At 38.8% G+C, this 25,055-nt stretch overlaps 2 long non-coding RNA genes across 3 annotated transcripts; one reads left to right on the forward strand and one right to left on the reverse strand.

Moving 5' to 3' along the window:
• Positions 1 to 1,051: 1,051 nt before the first annotated feature.
• Positions 1,052 to 3,777, reverse strand: LOC121901300. The gene is made up of 4 exons (XR_006097235.1): positions 3,694 to 3,777; positions 2,638 to 2,817; positions 2,242 to 2,329; positions 1,052 to 1,518 (listed from the first exon to the last, which is right to left on the reverse strand). It is a non-coding gene; the product is annotated as an uncharacterized LOC121901300 (long non-coding RNA).
• A 516-nt stretch (positions 3,778 to 4,293) lies between these two features.
• LOC121901299 lies at positions 4,294 to 24,050 on the forward strand. 2 transcript variants are annotated; one of them, XR_006097234.1, is made up of 4 exons: positions 4,294 to 4,368; positions 17,646 to 17,888; positions 18,014 to 18,246; positions 22,215 to 24,050. It is a non-coding gene; the product is annotated as an uncharacterized LOC121901299 (long non-coding RNA). The 2 variants fall into 2 exon arrangements; XR_006097233.1 differs by having other exon boundaries at positions 17,646 to 18,246.
• The last annotated feature ends 1,005 nt before the right edge of the window (positions 24,051 to 25,055 follow it).

A 25,055-nucleotide genomic window follows, 5' to 3' on the forward strand; every position in this document is an offset into this window, starting at 1 on the left:
AAATCTGTTTTCAGTTTTTGGACTTTTTTCTCTAATCTTTGATTTTTTTGGTGAAATATTGGATCATTTGAACATTTACTGGAATGAAAGCATGTGTAAGTACAAGTACTTCAGTAAATGTAATGAGTTACTTTCCACCACTGTGTGTATCCCAGTCTAATTCCTGGGTTTTGAACGTCTACTGTCCATCTCAACCAAGAAACTGTGATCAGAAGCAGAGTTTTAGAGCACAAACAGATGTTAAATATGCGCTTGTGAATAAGAGTATAAGATGTTGTAAAATGGTGTTTGTGCGTATCTACCCTCCACTGCAGCTCTGAACACAAACACTCAGCTGAGTAACAGCACGCCGAGAACAAGCTGCACCTGAATTCAACATTCATTTGAAGACCATCGGGTCAAATCTGATGAGGAAGAAGTGTTTATTCAGGTCCCAGCATGTAGGCACGCTTCATTTTCTGGCTCTATAATTCCACAATCATTTCTGTAAATGGGAACTTCATTTTGCTCCTATTTTTAATAATGACTTTGTGGAAATTGTGGACCCAGAAAATGAAGTGTCACAGAGCCTCTACAGTATGATGCAGCCTGATGAGGACGATGAAGAGGAGGAGGAGGAGGAGGCAGTTTTTGGCTGATGCATTAAAAACATCCTGCAGTTCAGAGGATGTTTGGAGCCCACACACATAATCATAAAATCTATATGACCCCACAGTGAAGAACATTACAGTCTAACATAGAGCGCAGGATCATCAACAGTATCACATATCTCAGGAAAAAGTTGTGTTTGCTCTGTTTGTAGTTTTTATTTCAGATAAAAGTCAATTATTGAGCATTTTAACGGCTAACATGAAGTTAAATAAACTCGCAGCTGCTGATCCTTAATTCACACGAGACACTGAACATGTCTGTAGGTGTGATACAAATCTTATTGTCTCAAAAGACAGTTAATGTTTTAGTATTTTACTTTGCTGTGTGAATAAAGAAGACGTCTGTATGTGGTTCTCCATCAAGCACCAGTATAAGTTTGATGTGATTGTCCATAACATGAGGAACTTGTTTCTTACACATGCAGAACGGTGTTAAAAGTCTCAACGGGTGAAGAACATGGTTTATAGTTTAACATCTCACAGTCACCAATAAACACACATCATGTCCTGTACGAACCTCCATGTTGCTGTTGTCATGTGAAAACTTCTGTCTCTTGCTGCTAAAATGTCTATTTATCAACTAATTATTGTCTTCTTAGCTTAAAAAGACTTATTTTCTTAAAACCAGTGCCGTGAGATAATTTCAACCTGTTCAGATATTTTCTAGGACCAGCAGACATACAAGTAAACCAAATAAAACCAATGAAAATAGATTTTTATTGGAAACAGAAGGGAATGGGACAAATAGAAACTATTGACATCAAATTTGAAGAGCACTGGTTGCCAGTATGAAGGTACTCATGACCCCTCGTTACAGGTTCCTGTCTCAGATTGTTTCATTTGAGTCCTGAAGAGGTAAAACTCTCCACTATTTAAAAAAGGAAATAAACAGACTCTTGAGTAACCATTCAGGGGTCAGATACGTGAAACTGTCTATGTTCAGGACTAAAAACACGTGCGTTATTGCTTTCGTTTCATCAGATTTATAAAGGTCTGTGTATGCATGGTTCTGTGTTGTCATTCGAGTCTGATTTCCACTCCCACTGTGAGCCATTCATGGATGTAAACACACAGTGTAGACTGCAAAAAAAAATCAATCAATCTTAACAAAGTTTTAATATTTGGAATCATCTGCGACTCATCATATCAGCGTCACATTGCTCTAGAAAAATGTTGTATATGTCAAAAGGCATCAGGTTGGTCTAAATCACCAGGATAAACAGGCCGGGGCGTCCACAAACTTTTGGCCGCATGGTGTATCTGGATATAATTGAGGCTTTAGGTGTAAATTTAGGCCTTAATGAGTCACAACTGCTGCAGGATTTAGACACAAACACACAGCGACCACATTGTTATACACACACACACACACACACACAAAACACACACACACACTCCAAATTTCAAGCTTGCTTTGTTCCATCACACACACACACACACACACACACACACAAACACACACAAACACACTCCAAATTTCAAGCTTGCTTTGTTCCATCACACACACACACACATACACACACACACACATACACACACACACACACACACACACACACACACACACACACAGAGAGAGAAAGAGACTCACTGTTGGTTTCATCCTCGCCCGTCGCGGTAGTGACCGAGCAGCTTTGATCCTCCTCTCCACTACATCTCCCTCTCTCTCGCTCTCTGTTCTGAAACATAATGGATGGCGGTAAGGCAGGCGCAGCGCTTTGTTGCCATGGCGATGGCAAAGGAACTAATAACCTGGTAGAGAGCAGATAAGGCCGTGAACAGAGAGAGAAAGAGGAAGAGGGGACGGGAGGATGGAGACAATGAAAGACGAGGTGGTGGTGGTGGGGGGGGGGCAGCAGAGTTTTTTATTACTGTGAGTATGAGTATTATTACTGTGAGTACTACAACCTGCACTTATATTTGAACCTACAAATGTCTCGTAGCTAAAATATAACGTCTGTAGCTGCTGATTCTAAGACCGTGTTACCATCCAGCTGCTTCAGGGGCCCCGCAGGAGACGTCTTCCTCCTTTCAGCCCCAAAACCAGAGAACGTGTCGAGCAGCAGCTCCCACGTGTTGAGGTTGAAGTGCCTTTAAGTGCCACCGATGGCTGTTAGCTGCTCCAGCTGACTCCCATTCAAAAAGCCTCGACTTCTCTCTAGAAACACTGAGTCAGTCATTGTTTTAAACGAGTCTTTATGGTCTCAATCTCTAAATTCAGACCCTCTAATAAGTGTAAATTATTGCTCCGTTAATAAGATTTGAAAGCTTATAGTAGCTTTTATGTCTTGCCATGCGTGTGTTGATTGACAGCTGTGATTGACAGTTGGCTCACCTGCTGAAAAACAAGCCTCTAAAGAATAATGTTATAATATATAGAATTGCAAATCTTGGAGTTTTAACGGCTCTAATATTGTTTAGTCTGTAAAACTGTTTATTCAGTCAACAGTAATAGTTTACATGTTAATAATGTAATTTCAAAATTCCAGTTACAAACAAACTTCATAATTCTCATATCAGAAATGTTCTAACTTCTATTCAAAGTCATTATCCAAACTCCTTTTATCATCAGAAAGTGATGTTGCCTCACATTAGCAGGGATGTTTGGACTGAATTGAACACCTGACTGCTGCTTTATAAGACAAGCCTGAAAAATTCTGAACTCGTCCTTTAAGGTTTTAATGATGCAGCCTGATTTAGTGAATCACCAGTTTGAAACTAGTTAGTACAAAGAAATGTACACACCAGCTGAGTGATGGATTATAATAAACTGGTGAAACAAAGTGGTGACTGTCTGAATCACCAGTTTCAAGAAAATCATGTTTTTTTTTCCTCTTCCGTTTAACCGTCTGATCTTTGTTGTGCTGCAGTGAAAGTGCTGAACTGAAGTCATGTTGTGTTAAACTGTTCCTTTCAAACTGAAAGCAAATGGATGTGAACCTGCTCACTGACGCACGAACACACCGAGAGGGTCAAGAAGGCGTGTGTGTGTGTGTGTGTGTGTGTGTGTGTGTGTTGGATGTACTTTGAGGTGTGTTTTTACCTCTCAGACGTCTTCCCGCTTCTCATTTGATGTCGATGTTTTCAGAGCACTTCCAGGTATAACGCTTTTGTCGCTTTGATCTCCGCCCTTCGACGCCGTCGTTCGCCTGTTGAAGTTTGTGTTTAAGCTCAGCTGATGGAGTTTACAGACGCTGCAGAAATCCTACTTTACCTCTGCTTCACACACACAGAAAATGTGGTAATTTTCAACACTACATACAGTGAATCAGAGTAACGTTTATTTAACACATATCTAACAAACAATTTAAAGCAAATCAATTAATCTGAATGTAGATTTCCTCATAACTTCAGTTACAGGTAAGCTAAGTTGCATGTGATGGTTTAATTTAGTATCCTTATAATAAATATTTTACTTATACTGCCTTTCATAGCCATAATTATTACATTAAAGATAATAGGTGCCCACACATAAATATGCTATTGCAAACATACTTATATTTATGGTTTTGACACTGATAGAAGTCTTTATCTGTAACTTAAGTGTGCTGCTATTGACAGCGCTGTGCGAGATTATTATCTTGAATATGACTGTTGAGAATGAAAGGCAACTTTTATATTTATTACGAGATGTTTATTTCTTTCAGTACGTAGGTCCTCGTTGAGGTCATGGTCACCTGTGACGCCTCCACCACGCCTGCAACACACAGCGTCAGCTGTAAGTATCAGTCTTCTCTACTTGACTTTAAACAGCTGATATTACATCGTCTGTCTTCAAAGGATAAAAAAAATAATTAAAGACTGATATCTATATTTTGAGGTGTTGTGCCTTTGTTCCATTTCCTCCTACAGATGTGACATATTAGTATTGTCAACATAGAAAACTGAGCCACCCCTTTTTAGTTGTTAACGTTATATTTTTCATTACCTGAAGCATTTATTACACTCATTTATCTTCCTCTCATATTGACAGTGTGGAGACTATGAGAAGAACGTGCTGGATGTCACTTACATTAGACATGACCATCCTGAGGGGGGCGGGGGGGGGATGTCGGTGTCTGTGTTTGATTGACAGCAGTTAGCAGGCTGTCAACTGTAATTTACACCGTATGAACGGAGATAAAGTAAACAAACTGCTGTAGCTACAAGTCATGAACAGACAATGTGTTGCTAACGGGGATTTTGAAGAGCAACAACTAAACCAGCATCTAACAGGTCTGAAGGGACATTTGCAGGTATGTTTACTGCTGTTTAATGTGCTGCAGCCGAGCAGCTAATTAGCCATCTAGCCTGCTAACTGATGTTAGCGGTGCAGTTTTCCCCAGAGAATATTTATTTGGTGGCTCGTTCAACAAGCTACAAGGCAAGATGTGTGTTCATGTTTGTAAGTTAGATCAGAAGGAGACTTTAGCAGGAAAAGCTAATGTGGGTTGTTGTTGATCAGAGTCTGTGGTTCTTGTGTTGTGGAGCAGGATGCAATCAGGCTCAGTGTGACCGTCTGTTCTGCTGATGATAGAACGACACTTTATGAAAAGATTTGATTTGCTGTATGGAAAGAAGGACTCCAGCTATATAAGTGGATGATGGAACATTAATTAGCTGAAATAATGTAAAACTATTTCTCCCTTGTTGTTTCTGATTTTTTTCCTCCAAGGAGAACACAGGGCACATGATTTACAGAGCAGATATGTTGCTGTAGTGCACAATAAAAAAGGTTTAATTTCAGTTAGACTTTTAAATTAATTGATTTCTGTCCAAAGGTCTCATGTCATAAACGTTGGGGGGTCTGAGCATCATATAGAAGAAAAAAACAAACTGTTCATATTTTAGCATTAATACATACAAAATACATACAGAACCACACTTGTTTTGTAGAATAACTATAAAATGTGTGATGTTTTTCCAACATATCCATTAAGGCTGTGTGCATTTGGGATATAGAATATTGATGTGGACGTTTTTTTTAAGTTGTGGACCAACACAGAGTTTATTGCACCTTTATCTAACCCTAACCCTGGAGTCAGAAGACAGAAATATGCATAAACACTCTTTTTGGCGGATTTATAAAACTGTGCATACATTTAATTCACTTTTATAAATCTCACTTACTGTGAAACATTGTAATTTATCATCACTAACTTATTTTCTTACAGGATTCATTTGAATTGGTTGTATGAAGGTTTGCTTTCAAAGAGTTTTTGGCAGATTGGAGGTGATTTTGGACGTGAATGCTTCTTATCTCAGCTGGAAACTCTTGTCTCTGGTGCTTTTTCTAAAACATAATACATGATGAAACCTTCTACATGAGCCATAAACTCAAACTCCAAACTTTTGGAGCCACATTTCTATATCACGAAGCATGTCCTGTTCCCTCTTTGTCCCTGCATGTCCCTGCATGTATTCTTGTAGTATAAAAGGAGACAGATAATCCTCACAGTAAACAAAGAGAAACTTCGAGACAGACTGTTATTTTTCTTCTTCTTCTTCTTCTTTCAGGCAGTGAGATCACTCTCCTCTTTCTCTCTCTCTCACCTGTCATTCTGCACCACGTAATAATAAAAAAAAAAAATCTTAAAAAAAGAAAGAGATTGAAAGTGAGAGGGAAATGTCAAATATTCTCGGTACGGGAGGAATCACTGAGATGGTGGAGTCTATTTCTGACCTCGGAGGAGATGTGAGATGAACGTTACCGCCAAACCTCTCGGTGTCGCGACCCGTAATCGTCCAATCTGCCGAGCGTCGGTCGGGTGGAGCGAGCGAGCGATGAGCTGTTTGTTGTTGTTCTGGGTTGGAGGTCGAATGTGTGAATAATCCAGTGCTGCGCTGAGCGCCAGCCCGATGGCTGATATCCAGATGCTTCCAGCTCATCACACACAAACAAACACACATAAACACACAGAAAAAGACCTTTCCCTTTTATAAATATGCAGACTGGCAGCCGCCTGAAATATGAAATATACAACTCTGAAACACACAATATAAAATCCTACTAATGGGGCCACCCAGGTTACAGTGTAGTGTTTTTCTGTGTCATTGTATTCATTATACCAAGTGAACCCACTTTAACCATTTTACTGAGTATACTCCTCACACCATCATACTGATTTTACCCAGTATACCCAGTATACCCACTGCACATTATATTTAATGAACCCACTTCATCATACCAACATATTGCTACATTACATTTATTTACACATTATTACAGACTATTAGAGTGTACTCTTGTACCCAGTATACTCATTTTAACCATTATGGCAGGTTTACCCACTTTACTAATTGTACAGTTATACATATTAAACCCATTTAGACCAGTATACCCAGTATACCCACTGCACATTATATTTAATGAATCCACTTCATCTTATCAACATATTAGTACATTACATTTATTTATACATTATTACAGACTATTAGAGTGTACTCTTGTACCCAGTATACTCATTTTAACCATTATGGCAGGTTTACCCACTTTACTAATTGTACAGTTATACATATTAAACCCATTTAGACCAGTATACCCAGTATACCCACTGCACATTATATTTAATGAACCCACTTCATCTTATCAACATATTAGTACATTACATTTATTTATACATTATTACAGACTATTAGAGTGTACTCTTATACCCAGTATACTCATTTTAACCATTATGGCAGGTTTACCCACTTTACTAATTGTACAGTTATACATATTAAACCCATTTAGACCAGTATACCAAGTGTACCCGCCTAACACCGTTGCCTATTATATCCAGTGTACTCACACCCACTTTACCCAATGTACATGTTATAAACATACCTGCTTAACTCCATGTAAGCACTGTACCCACTTTACTCACTTTATATACACATCAACCAATTAACCAATTACTGTATAACAATTCTACACATTATACTCGTTACTCTAATATACCCAGTGTACACATTTTGTACCATGACATTAACTTTATTAACTGTAATTGGTTTATCCATTATACCTACTGCAGTGTAAGCCACTGTAACTATTTACCCATTATACCTATACTAAGTTAAACTAATATATCAACACCCATTTTACCAGTTATATCCAGTATTACACCCTGGCGAGGGAGAAGGTTTGGTGTCAGTTATAGTTTCATTAAATGCACTGAAATTTAAGGACCTGGTTGATTTCAAAACTATTCAAATCATGTACAGAGTAAAAAAATCAGTTAGTGAGGACTAATGCAAAACTTCACTGTATCACAACAAAGGGAGTTAATCTATGGGACAACTGTAGTGAAGAAACATTAAGTAATTTTAAACAAATCATTAAAAATAACATATTGAACAGATATAGAATGAATGAACATAAAGCTTGACTGGAATAATATGATTTAGTGTCTTTTTGACTTGTGTTGTTAGTAACTAAGTTATATTTATTCTCTTGTGTTGTTTTTGTTTGTTGTTATTGTTTCTATGCAAGTTATATTTATTCTCTTGTGTTGTTTTGAATGTTTTTTTTGGCTATGACTCGATTGATAAAGTAAGTTTAAAAAATAAATAAATAAATAAAAAAGGGGTCGGACTAGAAAAGTTCTCTACTTCATCCTGCACCCTTTTCCAACATTTAAAGGTTGTTATTTGCGAGGCTTCCTGAAGGTTTGCTGTTATTTTTGTTTTGTTTGTTTCGTTGCCAATATATTTTATTAGTTATTTTAACATGTTCAAAATAAAATAAAATAATCTAATCTAAAAAATATTCCAAAAAAAAAAAATAGTTTATGATAAATAATCTTATGAAAAATTAAAGGCACTGTTTCAAATGTTAACAATGAACCTTTAAACTTAATGTTGATAATAAACTTCCATCTTGACAAAGAGCTCCATCCTTTACTGCATCATCATTGATTGATGATCAGAGGAGGTTGGAGACTCTTCTTCTTGTACTCTGGTAACCAGTACACCCAGTGTACCCATCATACTACATTTACCTGCTTTGATCAGTATATCTATTAGACCCAATCAAACTTGGTCAGGTGGGTACACTTTGCTATATTGGTTTACCTGTTATACCCACTACATCCATCACACCCAAATAATAAATATTATTTATATATTTAATATAAATATACCCAATATTCTGCAATTAAATCAGTAAATTTTAATATTTAGAGTTGATCTAACAGGAGCCAGGTAATCATTATCTAATTAATAATGAAAAAGGATCATTAATATTGAATTGTGCAGTTATAAGAACAACAGCAAACAACACAAAGTTCATCTCTGTAGTTTCATCATTTTCCAAACTGCCTTTCAGCATCAGATCCAGTCTGGGTTCATTCAAACTGTCCTTGCACATGTTCATGGTGTCCTTCTTCAGCTCAGTCAGTATAACTGATCATTTTTATCAATTTAATAAAATATAAAGCTACTAGGAACCCAAAATATACAAAAAATGACACATTTTTTACAACGTCTGTAAAAAATGTACAAATCTTTAGTTATAATCACTCAAAACGTGATTATAGAACAGTTCAAGGTTGTAAAAAATATTGTTTCACTACTGAGACACACAAACACAGCAAAAACAAAATAAGATAACTGTAGAAATGCCTTTAAAAAAATGTTTTATGGTCTACAGACATACATCAGCACTTTACACGGCTTTTTTTAAGCTTGTCTCTACACGATATATAAATAAAGTTATATTACTGTCAATAAAACACACACAGTGTATCCACAGATGAAAAGACAGTCTCCAAAAGGGTTAAAGCATCATCCCCTTGAAACAAGCGGTAAAGCTTCCAGCTGAATCATTCGTATGTTCGTACCGTTACGTTCCTTTAACCATCACAGAAACAATCAATAAAACAGCAGCTGGTCCCGACAGTTTGGATTGTCAGAAGTAAAAACAGACAAAAAGCCAACAGCAGCAGCAGCAGGAGGATTTCTTTCACTGTAATCTGTCTTCAGGAGGCCTGGAGTTTCAGAATCAGTACTGAACACGCAGCACTGACAGCAAAACACACCGACATATTATCTACTTTCTGATAACACAATGAGAAAAATATTCAGCAGAGCGGATCAACCTCTCGCCTCAGCATTTTCTTTTTTTTTCTTTTTCGACGCCAACGTTATAACAGCCCCGGTTCTCCTTGCCCTCCTCTTCTGTCTCCCTCTCTCTCACTCTCTGTGAAAGGGTCCAGAAGACTCTGAAATATTTAACACACATTACAATAAAAAAAAGGTGCATTTATTTCAGCATGTGTCTGAGCCAAAAACTAATGAAAAGATTCCCTGACTTTGGCATTTGAAAGAGAAAAATGGGAGCTTTCACCGCTGCTATTTGTTCACCGTATCAAAGAGCCGCAGACGGTTTTTTTTTCTTTTTCTTTTTTGGTCTCATTCAGCCTCATCTGAAATGAGTTTGGTACTTACACATGTAACTATCCAAATTCAATTTTCTGTGGATATTTCTAATGTAGTGCATACATTAAAAAAATGTATTTGCACATAAGCAGCAAGAGCTGAATAGCTTGAAAAGAAGAAACTCCTCCAGTGGAGCTTATTACCCTCATGCCTGGACTCAGGCAGGGAGCAATTAATCGTATTTTTGCTTTGGGTTAGAATACTGATTTCCATCTCTGCACACAGGAAATGTAATATTTTCAGAGCTGGAAATTCATCCAGTAGTGGGTACAGTTTGGCTCTGAGGCTTTCTGCTCCCCGCCGAGCTGAGTGCCATAAAATAATGTGAGAGGAGCTGGAAGACAGAACGGCTGCCGCTCAGCTGGACGCTGGATGTGAACCGACTGTCTGACTGTCTGACTGACTGTCTGTCTGTCTCTAGATGTTGGGTTTATTAATGTGATGTTTCTGTGGTGCAAAGGGGTATTTCATAAAGTGTCTTGCTCATTTATATTAGGATTTGATGAGTTAAAGCGGCTATAATGTATGTTTTTTATAACAATGTGTGTAATGTTGGTGTGATGAACCTACAGAGAATCGTCAGTGTCTCTTCAGCTCCTCGCGGCTTTACGGAGCTTTAATGTGAGTTTCAGCTCGTTGTTTATCTGTCCGGCTGCACACTAGTTTAGTTTTAGGATGGTTTATATCAGGAAACGACTATGATCAGAGTTTAAAGAAACCAACTTAGACTGTCTGTAAGAAACGAGACATGAAGGTCGTCTCTGTGTTACAGTCCCTCAGTTTGTTGTTGTTGTTGCAACGTCACTGTTTCCTCCTTTGTTCCTGACACACAGGAGTCATAATTCCTACATTTTTTCATAAAATCTTTTTGTTACTTGATCAAAAACATATTGTGGTTTGTCTTGGGTGGACACTCTCATCAATTGCTAATTGCAACATCTTTTAGTTACAGGTTATGTTAAAAAAAAAAAAAAAAGCCTCATTCAGGTCTGGAACAGTCTCTGTGACAGTGATGCTACAACTCATCACTTACTCATGCTAAGTTTCTAAATCTCAAAACTCTTTCTGTGTCTTCTACATGGATCAGAAACTCTTGAGGATACTTTTTAGCTGTTATCTTTAACCTGAGTATCATCAACAATGCAAAAAAGAATAAAAAAACAAAAAAACAAAAGCAGGCAGCTGTTTTCAGAGAAAAGGCTCTAAAAGGCCGCCGTACACTACCTGCTCACCGTTAGCTGTAGACCAGCAGATGTCTACATACTTTTTGGCCACATGACTGTTACTCTTAACTTTTATAAGAACAAGCAGAAGTGAAACTGTCTGTAATCAGTCGTCACACATCTACTGAAAATTTGCGAGATGCTTTAATAAGAAGATGGCAGCAGTCAGTCAAAGATACGACGGGTAAGACAGGTGTGAAGGTGTGTGTTTAGGTGTACAGTGTGTGTGTGTGTGTGTGTGTGTGTGTGTGTGTGTGTGTGTCCCGTGCTCTCCCACATCCTCCACGTTGTTTTGTCTTTGACAGAATCAGAGCTGACTTTTTATCCGCTGCTGCTTTTAATTACAGCTTTTTAATTCATTATGATGATTGATGCGGCAATTTGAAATGAAAAAAAAAAAAAAAAAAAACCTTTGAAAAGATCTCAGCGTGTATGATTTTACTTCTTTTCTTTCAAACTCCTCCCATTAGAAGTTTATTAAAATTCTAGTTGTGGGTAATAAATGCTTTCTAGCCATTAGTGGGATGTCAGGCAGTCTTTCAGCGGCTATTATTATCCCCGCCAGGCGTAAGCCTGGAGGGGGTCATGCGTTTGCTCGTGTGTGTGCATGTGTGTATCTGTCCGCAGCTAATCTCACATACTACTGGACCCGTCAGCCTAATATTTTTTGTCCATATTTATGACTCGAGGACGTCTCGTGGTCCTCGAGCATACGTTTTATACATTTTATAACACGACTCCTGATGAGCCTTTAGTAAAGCTTAGACTTTCGCATTTTCAACAGTCCTCGCCGTTTTACGATATGCGTTAAGCGCCACGTTTTGGCCTTTGCTGTGACTCAAAAACTGACATATATAGAAAAGTTTGGTCTCATCTTGAACCTGCAGATTCATTCCATATCCAATATGATCCGCTAAAGTTAGGCACGATACGAATTTCACACGATCATTAATATCAATGTGCTACTAGTGATTTTCACTCACACACTGTGTAAACATGATAACACCCTACGTTACCGTTACCATGGAACTGTTTTGAGTCATCCTTCATAGGACACATCTATGTGAAAGGTCCTGTTATAAGAGTAGCGTAGCTCTTTTAGGGCAATGAGTAATGTGTGTGTGTGTGAAGTGAATGCGAGGAAAAGGTTAGCAGAAAGTTGTCAATCTGGTAGTAAATGTCCCACAAACACACACACACACACACACACACACACACGGCCTCTGCCCCCCTAAAGCAGTCAACCTAGAGGAAACTCTGCTGTACAGACCTGGTGGAGATCTGCACTCTTCTAGTCGTGTGATGTGACCTTGAGGTTTTCAGCTGTGTGAGTGACAGAAAAGAACCTGTGCAGCTTCTAAACAGGAAATGAAAACATACAAAGGCGGGCTTTTATTTCCATGTTTATCACCTTAAGTCAGGATCAGCAGTGGATGAAAACCTATAAAGCATCAAAACAAAAAAAAACACAAAATCAGAGCAGAAACACACAAACACACACCTCTCTCTCTCTCTCTCTCTCTCTTTCTCTTTCTTTTTTATCCATGAAGTGAAAGACTCAGTTGTTGTTGTTTCGCTGTTGAATCAGTTTTCTGACACCCAATCATTTTTCCCCTGTATCATTTCCAAAATACATATCAGAGAAAATAACAGCTCTGTTCCCGCTTCTAGAAAAACAACAATAAAAAAAAGTCATTTTTGCAGATATGAGGTATTCAAGTTCAATTTCGAGTTTATTTGTAAAGTTCAATTTCGCTCAAATGCAATTTTTAAAAGCACCTTACACAGGAGTTTAAAACAACACAAAAAAAAGATTCAAATAAACACGTCCAGATGTATAGAGAATAAGCGAGATCACGGCACGCAGCCCGTTTGGTGAATTCAGGTGAAACACAAAATAGTAGCTTCATCAGTTTGTTAAGACTCACAGAAAAAAGGTACAAACATCACCTGAAAAACTTATTCAAACCTGTGCAGTCGTCTGTTCCAAACTGTATAAATATGAGCTGACAGGAGAGCTGGATCCTTTGATCTCTGCTTGTTAGCTGTTTGGGGGAAAAAAAAGTGATAAAAACACTTTTTTTGTGCCTCCCACACAGAGGTTTCACCAGTTGAATTAGTTGGCACCTAAAAACTGAACCTCACTGGGAAATAAATAAAATTAGCATAAAGTTGCAAATTTACCTGTTGAAATTCATAATAATTTTGAAACAATGAGTCCTTGATTTTAAAAGTAGACAAAAGCAGTTTGAACGTTTTCAGATCTCTGACTTACTGTGAGTCAAAGTGAAAACACCAAACTGTAAAAATACTCTGTTATAATTAAAAGCCCTGTATTTTGTAAAAGTACAAGTACTTTTTACACAGAAAAAAACTATTATTGAATTAATATTACTGATGCTTTCATGTGTAAGTTGGTCGAGGTGATGCTGACTTCAACTGTCATAGTTTATAACTATTTATTATATTATATTATAACTAGTAACTGTCAAATAATGAGTACAGTAGAAATAGCATTAAATGGGAATATTCAAGTAATATACAAGTACCTTAAAACTGTACTTAGTAACTTTCCAACACTGGCAGCTTCTCATTTTTATCCAGCCATGAGCAGATTCTTACAGCCAAATGCTGCTGCTGACAGATTTAATAAGCTGTAGCCATTAATGTAAATCAGCTCACTTTTTAATGTTTCTGGGTCACCTATTTGAGAAAAAAAAATGCTGCATGAAGTCTTAAATATCTATTTGATGGTCACAGTCTTTTTTGCATCATTACAAGGCGCTGAAGCTTAAGAGCTAAAACTTAAGTATCCCTAAGTAGAAGACATGTTAAAGGGATTTGAGGTTTTAGAAACTGTTATGGTTTCTGTCCCAGTCTGGCTCTGTGTCCTTCCACCAGTCCACCAGACGCCCTCAGACTTTTTCCCCTGTTTGTTTAGACTGGACTGAGTGGGAGAAGGACAGATAAGAGGTTGCAGTTTATATTTAAGGACCATTTGAGATACTGTTGTTTGCTTGTGCACATGTGAACTGAAACTCAAAGCAACAGTTGTCTTTCTTTATGTTGTTACATGCAACTTTAATATGCAGACAACTCTGCTCCACAGATTTATTGGTTCATGTTTATGTCAACAGCAATTTATGTTTTAGTCTTTATGGTAAAGGTTGGCAATGTGATGCTGGTTAGGGTTAGGGTTAAGGGTTAGGGTTAGGGTTAAGGGTTAAGGGTTAGGGTTAGGGCATTAGAGTTTAGGGTTAAGGTTAAAGGTTAGGGTTAAGGGTTAAGGGTTAGGGTTAAGGGTTAGGGTTAGGGCATTAGAGTTTAGGGTTAGGGTTAAGGGTTAGGGTTAGGGCATTAGAGTTTAGGGTTAGGGTTAAGGGTTAGGGTTAGGGTTAAGGGTTAAGGGTTAGGGTTAAGGGTTAAGGGTTAGGGTTAAGGGTTAGGGTTAAGGGTTAGGGTTAGGGTTAAGGGTTAGGGTTAAGGGTTAGGGTTAGGGTTAAGGGTTAGGGTTAAGGGTTAGGGTTAGGGCATTAGAGTTTAGGGTTAGGGTTAAGGGTTAGGGTTAAGGGTTAAGGGTTAGGGTTAAGGGTTAAGGGTTAAGGGTTAGGGTTAAGGGTTAAGGTTAAGGGTTAAGGGTTAGGGTTAAGGGTTAAGGGTTAGGGTTAAGGGTTAGGGTTAAGGGTTAGGGTTAGGGTTAAGGGTTAGGGTTAAGGGTTAGGGTTAGGGTTAAGGGTTAGGGTTAAGGGTTAGGGTTAGGGCATTAGAGTTTAGGGTTAGGGTTAAGGGTTAGGGTTAAGGGTTAAGGGTTAGGGTTAAGGGTTAAGGGTTAAGGGTTAGGGTTAAGGGTTAAGGTTAAGGGTTAAGGGTTAGGGTTTATTTGTTGTGTTTACTCAGTGTGATTTGTGCACTTTAAGTTATATTTATGTAATTCTGAGACAGTTTGATTTATGACAGTTTATATATATTAAGATGATTGTACACGATTATATGTAGGCTTTTATTTTACTGATGGATGAAGTTCTTTTTTTGTCTTCAGCCCAGAGCAGCTTTTGCCTTGTTTTCTTGTTTTTTTGCTCCATGTCTTCCTCAGCCAATCAGCTCCCAGCCTGCCCTCATGTCCTGCCACTTGTTCCTTGTTGTTTCATTAGTTCAGTTTGTATTTAAGTCCTGGTTTTCAGTTCAGTCTCATTGGATCTTTTGTTCTGTTCTGTTTGTTCAGTTCTGATCAGATCAGTTTTACTTACCCTAACCCTGCACCAGAGCCTTCAGGTCCACCTGCTCCGCTCCACATACAGAAACAACGTTAGTAGCTGAGCTGGAACTGTTACACCAGCACAGTGTAGGTTCCAGCCTTGAATGAGGCTTTTTCTTGCATAACCTGTAACTGTAAGAAATAATGGAGTTGAAATTGATGAGACTGTCTTCTCAAGAAAATGACAGTATCAGTCGTCTCAGCAAATATGCAATTTGTTTATGTTCAAACGACGAGAAGCCTCTAGAAACTGTGGGAATTATGTCTGTCAGGAGCAAAGAAGGAAACTTTGAGGTCGTTATAACTTTATAACCAAACAAAACTTTAACACAAGTGGCTGCAGATTGTTTCCTGTTTTCTACCAACAGTCAATATTGTTTCCTTAAACCTAACCAGGTCATTTTTGAGTCTAATCTAACCAAAGCTAGAGCTTTTTCTCTAAAAACAGCTGCCTGCTGAGGCCTTAAATGACGCTATGAGAACACTGAGACTGAACCAAAACAGTAAAGTTGCAGCCGGACAGATAAACGATGAGCTGGCGGTGCAACGTGGCGGAAGAGAACCTGCTCGCTCTGTAGATATAAAGACTCATTCTAAGGTAACAAAAACACAATGATTCTTATTTTCAGGTGATTATACACTAATTAAAACATACTTATGAATATTATATTCCATTTCTGCTAAATCTGTTCTGCTAGATGCTGCTAAATTCTACACACTGCAGCTTTGACCTCAGCCGTGTAAGATCAGAAAACTATGATTAGTGACGGTTATTGAAGGCACAGACACAAATGTTGCTGTCCTGCTGTTAAATCAGAAACACACACGACATATCTTGTTGTTTAATCTGGAGGATGTGATGCTAATGTTACGCTAACTGTTCCTTTGTTGGGTTTCTATTATGGGTAGTAAGCTGGTTAGTCGCAACATTTGACAAACACTATTTAATCCCAGAGGTGGAACATCCCTATACATTTACTCAAGTACTATACTTAGGTACAATCTCGAGGTACTTGTACTAAGTTATTGACCTGAGCTATGATTGGACAGTTGCAGTTTGACAGAGCGAGTTACTAAATGGTCAACTGTGAACAAACAGGTACAAAAGTTGTAAGAAATGTTTTGATTTGGGGAAAATTTGTATTAAATGATGAAATCAGTGTTAGCATACTGCTTCAATGAAGATCTGAAACAAGCAGATATGCGGGAGTTAAAGTGGGCCAGAACCAACCAGAAAGGTGTTCTGGCACCTTTTACTTAATCAGTAAATAAATCTGATTGGCAGTTTGATACATGATAATTTCAAGCAAGTTCATTTTTGGGTAATGGTAATCCCCCCTCCGACCACTATGTGGGTTGTGATGGCAGACTGGTGCTGTCTGTGTTTCCGCTCTTATGACTTAACTTCACTGAAAACTGTAGCCAGAATATGAGATATTCGTGTCTGGTTACGTTTGTGGTGAATGAAACTTGCAAAACTTTTCTTTGTTGGAGCTGATATTCATCTGCTGACCTTCAGTCAGTTTGTTCCTGACATTTATTCAGCTGGAACCAGATGAACAATGTTGTTTTATCTCTGAAGTTTTGTAATATTCATAATATAACATTATAAATATATTTCCCACATGATAACATTGGTAAAGGTAATTGGTAATAACAACAGATGACCGCACTGCTCTGTCTCCTGTATTTGTGACTGACAGTAACATTATTGTCTCAGACTGAAACTGATTCGCCAGGCTTTTTCTCTGATAAACAGTAGACGGATGCACGATATATAACTCAGTAATATTTGAAGTGTGAGTTATATAAATGACTTGTGTGGGAATTCTGCAGCTTGTTGTCTGAGCTGACAGAAACTGATACTGACACAAGCCAGAAGTTTTTTTATTTCCTTTTTTTGGAAAACAGGTGCTCGCTGAGATTTAAGTTATTGACCTTTTATACTGTGTTCTGATAACAAGCTGCAGTTTCAGTAAATCCAGATTCTTTAGTTCTGCCTCTCTCAGTCTGAGCAGTTCAGATCCGTTCAGCTGCTGAAGAGCTACGAGGCAACATGAGGAGCAGCAGGACTGATAGATAAGTTTGTGAATCTGTGTTTATATGTTTTCTTGGTAAAAGTCACAGACAGCAGGATGAAGCTGCAGCTGGAGCTACAGGGAACAACAAATACCTGCTCAGCCTCCTCATCATCACCTCTGACCCTCAGCAGTGACCTTCCCTCAGGGCCTCTAATCCTGCAGGTCTGACGGCTCCAGGATGAGGATGAGGATAACACACCGGGTCAGTAGAAGGTTTCGGTTCAGCATCATGATTCATCCACAGCTGATCTGTACTGATAGGTGCCAGTAATCTCACTGGGTTGTGAGTATTTTCTTTACAGTCACTGAATGGATACGTCTATAACTCTGTGATATCATCAGGAGATCTGGATCAATGAACCTGATGCTGCTTTACAAGGAAATATGCACTTGTGTTTTGTCTCTTAGCAGCTCTGACTGTGAAAGAAGATTCTCTGAAATGAACAATATAATATAATAACATCACTACAAATCAACAAGGTCTCAGCACTGATGTTCATTTCTTTGGTTGGGCCTCCTTCGGACCAGTGGGATCCAGAAAAATACACCAAGAAATGTGTGTTTAGAAGAAGGTCAGCTGATCACAGCCTGTCCACAAAGAAGACGAGTCCATCAATGGTCACAGTACAAATCAATCTGAGGTGAGTCATTCGTCACCGTCGCACCGCTACACCGGATCTCAGGGTTCCCCTCACCTGCCGAATCCCACGTTAACCCCTGCAGATATGTGACAGTATGTGATACTGTCAGTTTGTTCTAATTGAAAGGGAAGATTTAAAAGGGTTAAATGTGAGCGCGCGTGACCAGCCGAACATCTTCTAGATGCTAAACGCGGTCGCAGCAGATTAAACAGAGCTGAGCCGAGGTGCTTCTCTACTTCTCGTCAGACCTACACAGGAGCAGCCAGACCATTAAGAGCTTTATAAACCAGAAGTCAGAACCATAAACTCAGTGAAGCTTTCTGAGAGCAGGATTGATGTAGTCGAGGTTTTTTTTTTTTTTTTTTTGTTCACCTGACAGCGGCAGTTTGTCTCCCCCCCCCCGAACTGAGCAGAGAAAACCTGCAGCAGTAATGGACCGAGCTCCCAGAGGCTTGACTGCTGCTGCTGCTGCTGCTGCCGCCGCCGGCTTCACATCAACCGATCATCATGTCAGACAGTTTCTACTCCATCAGGCTCGACTGCCAATCCAGAACAAAAACAGTCACATGTGCCAATTAAAGCTGCCATTTCTACTTCTCCTAGTCTAGTCAATGATGTGTTCCACCTCAAAGAGAAACCTGATTTATTCATTTATTCACATTTCAGGGTAACACCTGGAACCACAGTTAACAGATTAAAAAAAAAAAAACATCCCTAAACTTCACAGACATGATTTTGATTCCTCTTTCATATTGTATGAAGAAACACCGTCTTTATTTACTATCCACCTTTATTTCATTTGCAGGATCAAAATGTTCTGTTATTCTCTCTTCCCCCCCCCCTCCGACTCATCAGACGACGATCAGAGACGTCTGATCAAACTTTTAACCGTCTGATCAAAAGTGCGTTTGAGGTTTTCCCCGCATGAGTTTGATGAGCTCATGTTAAGGATTCTTCTCAAGATTTTTTTTTTTTTTTCATATATAAATCACTCAGCAGCTTTATCTCTCCTGAGGGAATCAGATAACAACAGTAACACCAGTATCGCAACAGTCTGTATGTTCGGCTGCAGGCGGCTGAGATAGTGAACTCCCACCTCAAAGAGAGAGAGAGAGTTACAAACACGTCCGTCAGGAGTTCACAACAAGACAAGTTCATGACCCATCAACAAAATAAAATAAGACCTTTATAGCTCGTCAGCCTTCGTGGCATCAAACATGATCTGGAAATGAAAGCAGAATCGGTGCAGGATGAACAGTTTAAAAGGAATTCATCCACTGAAAGACTGGATCCCTTTACTGAAGATTTGCAGCAACCAGTTATTTTTATTTATGTATTTGTTTATTTACAGGAGACAGCGTCTTAAACCAGCAGTCAGGTGTTCATATGAACGGTGAAGGAAGTTTTCCTCGCTGTAATCATTCCTCCTGTTCATACTGGCTAGCGTTGTGTCTGAATACAAATAAAGCAAAGCACAAATAGTGTTTTTTTTTACGGATATTTGTTTCATACAAATATTTTTAAAAGTATTTGTTTTCGGGAAGAAAAACAAAAGATGTCAAATACCAGCACGCAGGTCGGTTACATCGCTATCTCAGTGTCTCTCCTCTGCTCCGCTGTGACGTCTATCAGCAGGTCTCAGTGAGGGGAGTCACATCCACCTGCTACATGACGCACATTTCCTCCTGGAGTTGGGGGTGTTCCCCAGAGATAAAGCTGAGCTACTGACACAAATGAAGCGCTCCCAAGGGAACACTTTATGAACACTTATTGGAACACTTTAATTTTCCCAAATTAAAAGCGTAATAAAAACAAAAACAGGATTTTTTAAACCTATTTACACTTTTATTTGAATACAAATACAAATGATTTTGCTGCCTCAACAAATACAGATACAAATACAAATACTGGGGTCTCTGCACATCCCTAATACTGGCTATCCACAGTGTGTCCACACAGTCATTTAAAAGTCTCTGTGAAGCTTCTATTCAGCTTCAGCAGTCTGAGTTAGTCATATCAAGTGGATATCTGACACATTTACAGTCTTTTTAGCATCAAATTCCCTCTTTGTGTTTCCTCGGACAGTGTTTCCCTGTTGAGCTGCAGGTGGAAGTATAGTAACAAAAAGAGGGACTTTGGCTCTAAAAAGACTGTAACGTTGAAAGATATCTACTTGATTTGACTCATTTGGACGCTGAAGCTTCATTTTAGCTTCAGATAAACTTTTAAATACATTTTTGGCACAGAAGGAGGACTGCTGTTTACTCAACTTTGTATCAATTTAAGTGATAAATAGAAACTATTTATAGCATTACTTTTAAAGCATCCTCACTTTACTTTTAGTGCCTTAAACTTTTTGCACAGTTCTGTTGTTTGACGGAGCTGGACTGAGTAACAAAGTAACAAAGTAATTTCTGCAGTAGTTTAGCACCTTTTAACTCACCGGCATGGATTTTTTTTTAGCACAAACTATAAGCTATAAATCTAATTTATGAATTTAAGAAAGTCTTAAGCTTCCAGGATCCCAGATTATAAAAAAAAAAATGACACAAGCACCTGTAAAAAATGTACAAATCTTTAATGATAATCTCTAAAAATATTATTAGACAGTTAAAGGTTGTAAAAAATGTACAAAAATACAATAGAAAAATGTAAGAAATAAAACTATATTAGCCTGTTTACAGGTAAAGTGATTTTTATTGCCCTTGTTTTTATGTCTTTTTTTATTGAAAGTACATCTACGCTTGTAAATCACTGAAAATAGTTTAAAAATGTCTTCTGGTCTACAAACATAAACAAGATGCTGTGTGAAATCCTGTTTTCTCAGCTTATCTCTACACAGTATGTAAAGTTATGTTACTATATATAAAACATGTTCAGTGTGTGTGTGTGTGTGTGTGTGTGTGTGTGTGTGTGTGTGTGTGTGTGTGCGTGACCTCTACAGTGACACTGAAATCACTTATCATCCTGAAAACTCTTTCAGCTTTTCTTCTTTTCCCCGACACGAGGACACTTTCACTCCATAATAAAGCTTATCATGGCTGATAATTGCCTCTCATTACCTCGGCATTTATCTGCCTCCCGTCTCCTTAACGGGGGATAAAAATCAATCAATGGCCGCTCGTCGTCGTGGCGCCGCCGTCGCTGCTGCTGCTGCAGTAGGAGAGAAAATGGCGAGCGGTGGCGGTGGCAGCGGTGGCGGCGGCGGGTTGAGGAGTGGATTAGGGCCGCTGCCTGGAGCTGCTGTGTGATGACACCATACAATCCTAATGGGCTTCTTCACGCCGTGCTCACCTAATCACCCATATCAAACCTCCTCACAGAAGAGCCAGAGCCTCTTATTTATTTGATTTCTCTCACATTAAATTATATAGGATTTAGAAAAGGGATTAAAATTTTACACTTGTAAAGAAGCCTTAGCCACTTAATTAAAGCTGAAAATAATACTGCAATTATTTTTGCAGAGGTTGAGAAAGGAATTTTTATGGCCTCAGAGTATTTAGTTAATTATAATGTTGCACTTTGACTGCTAATTTCTGCTCTGAAACTTTCCAGCGTTTTTTTTTTTTTGTGTGTGTGTGTGTGTGTTTTTTGTGTGACTGAGGAGGTTTTTTCCTCATTCAACCCGCCGCGGCTGCGAGACCATTGTTATGCAGACTGTTGTTTATCGGCGCCGCTGCTATCAGTAACACAGCTCATCATTCACTGCCATATTGTTCCAACAAACAATGGATCTGTGTTTGCGGCGTGCGGTACAGAAATCTGATTTACTGATCAATGGGCTCGATGGTTTTGTCTTCCACACAATGAGCCGTGATGAGACGGTGACAAGCTGAAGGTGGAACAATGGCAGCCAGGAGTTTTCTACTTTTCTACTTTAGCAGCCTCCTTTTTTTTTTTTTTCTTTTTAGGCCTCATTTGCAAAAAAAATAAAGTTTGAAAGTTTTCTCTTTTCTCACTGAGTGAAGGTGAAGGAGAGATGATCAGACGATGCTTCCGGTCCAGTTATGCATTGATGCAAATGTATTTGAGGTGAGAGAATTTCATGTATTGGCTGTAAAGCAGCAGTGTGCTCAGATTATCTGAGGAAAGAGAGTAAAGATGGAAAAGATGTAGTCTAGTCTACTAATTTACACTCAAAATCTTGCAAAACAACTGTTTACCAAACTATACAGTCCACACAAACTCTGGAGTCAGCTAAAATTGACAGCGAGTAGGGAAAAATAACAAAATATGAGTCAAATAAGTCAAGTAAATAACAAGGAAGATGTTCCACTACTAGTTTAATCTTTCATGACAGAACAAGCTACAGAGATGCTAAGCGATGCTATTTTTTTCATCGTGCTGCTGTATATTTAGTCGTCATCATTCAGAAGCTCTTCATAGTCATATTTTTTATGTCAGGTTGTGTGATAACATTGTGTATATATTTATCAAGTGTCATCTGACAAATTTGAACCTAAATCCAAAATCTCACTGCTGTAAAATGCCCGTAGTTGCAGAAACACACATCTGTAGACGAGTTATTTTTGCAAGATTTTGAGTGTAAATTATAGATTTTTTTCCTTATTTTTCTAGTTTTAATGTACCAAACTTATTAAAATCATTACAATAACCATCTCGATCAATTCCTCATGCCAAAATTATATATAGAAAAATGGGGTCATCTGTCTCTGCATTCGTCGGAACTCCTAGATGACCGCCAAGATGGCCGCCAAGATGGCCGCCAAACGCACCCGTGGGACAATATTTTGAGTCGGGAACATGAAAATCTGTTTACTAGACACCTTGAGGATGACAAAAAACTAAGTTTGAAAAATATATCAGTGGGGTGCAGTGGGGACCCCACCTTCCTACTACATACACCATGTTTGTTTACTGCTGTCGTCATGGAAACGCTCTGCTAGCTGGAACTAGCCTATAAGGCCTCCTCGAAGGCTGAGATTGATCACTAATCAGTCAAATTAACATTTTACCTTCTTTACTAAAGGAAAGTAACTGAGTACATTTACTCAGGATACTTTACTTGAACTTTTTCCATTTTATGGCAGTTTACTGGCGATGGATATAGAGGATAACGATGTCCTCTGGAGGTCAATATGTTCTTTCCCATTCATCTCATAAATGTGCTCTTCTTCTTCTTCTTCTTCTCTGTGCAGAGTTTGTTTTCACATTCATCTGCTGAAGGAGGAAAAGTTTCTCTGAGTTCATCTTAAATCTAAAGTTTAACACCTGGACGTACCTGCAGGATTTATGACATCACAACTAGTTTGGAGCCAATTGTGGTCCAGTATGGAGCTTATAAAAGTGTGATGTGGAAACCTGAAGCCTCCGGAGCACAAACACTGAGGATGAACTTTACTGTGAAGGAGGAGACGTCAAACTTTAGAAATCAACAATATTTACAGATTCAGAGGTTTTAAATTTTTACATAAAGAAGATGATATAAGGATTTTTGAGCCATGTTAGACACAAAATATTAGTCAAAGCAGAAGTATTTTATGTCTTTAAACATATCTGGAGGAGATCCCTCTTGTGAATATATTATTATTATGCTCCTAACTTCATTCATTATCCTCAATTTCTCATTTTTCTTCTTGTCTTTCTTTTGTTATGTCACACACACTCACATTAACACCCTGGATTCCCATCTCAACTTTTACACACAAACGCACCACACATTCATGTAAAGCTTGACTTCCCTCCGTCTGCCTGGGTAATGTAATTATTGTCTCACTTTATACATGTGTGGTCGTACGTATATGTGTTTATACTGTATGTTGTGTTATTGTCTGTGTGTTAAGTTTCACCAATAAAACTTTTTAAGAAAGTTCTGACCGAGTCAGACCGAGTCCAGCTTTTTGTTGTCAGATTTAACAACAGTTGTAACACTTAAATCTCAAGATGCCGACTGGTGTATTTAGTTTTATTTCAGCTGTGAAAAAACAAGAAGCTGAGCAACTTTTTTTCCATCAGTGACTCATAAAGATATAAACAGTGATGGAAGACAGTCTGCAGGTAAGAAAACAGCTCGATGCAGCTTTCATATATCCAACATGTGGTCTGTGTGATCCAGGATGTAAACACCTGGAGGAGAGGAAGACGGGCGTCTTGAAATCGGATTTTGTGTGTCGTGTGAATGTTGATTCGGCGTTTGTCTCCGCACGCGGGCCGAAGGGCGTCAGCACCCTGAGCTGTTTGCTTTTTTTTTTTTAACTCCCACGAGAGACGCTTAGATGTCTGGAGAAGTGTTGTTGTTGTTTGTGTTGGATAAAACCCAAAGAAGAAGAAGAAGAAGAAGAAGAGGAAGAATCCTCTGCCCTCTTCACCTTCAGCTCTGCTTTGATTGACAGCTAAAAAAAAAAAAAAGGGGGGGGAAGTGTAGAGAGGTAGAAGAGTAATCCCTGCGGTGCTTCACACTCCGGCAACTTTTCTCTTCTTTTCGCCAACTTTTCTAATGTTTTCTAACAAATTACATCCATTCATCGTCGCAGAGAAAAAGGAAAAAAAAAACAACAACAGTGTGAGCTGGCGAGCGGTAAAAATGAGAAGCGTCCACTCGTCCGTCCTTAGTCATGCCTGTCACGCAGCAGCTGAAGCATCGCTCTCCGTCTTGTTTGTCCCGTGACGTCCGGCTCTGGATGGATGGCGCTCAGCGCTCCAGAGGCCCCGTCAACTCAGGTGAAAAGTTTCCTTCGTTAGTCACAGTTGGTTTTATTTTTTTCCACAACAACAGGAAGAGTGATTGGAGGAGCAGGAGGAGGAGGAGGAGGAGGAGGAGCAGGGGGGGGGAGGAAGGAAGACTGATA

The sequence above is a fragment of the Thunnus maccoyii genome, chromosome 8, assembly GCF_910596095.1.
Source record: "Thunnus maccoyii chromosome 8, fThuMac1.1, whole genome shotgun sequence".
NCBI classification, from domain to species: domain Eukaryota; kingdom Metazoa; phylum Chordata; class Actinopteri; order Scombriformes; family Scombridae; genus Thunnus; species Thunnus maccoyii.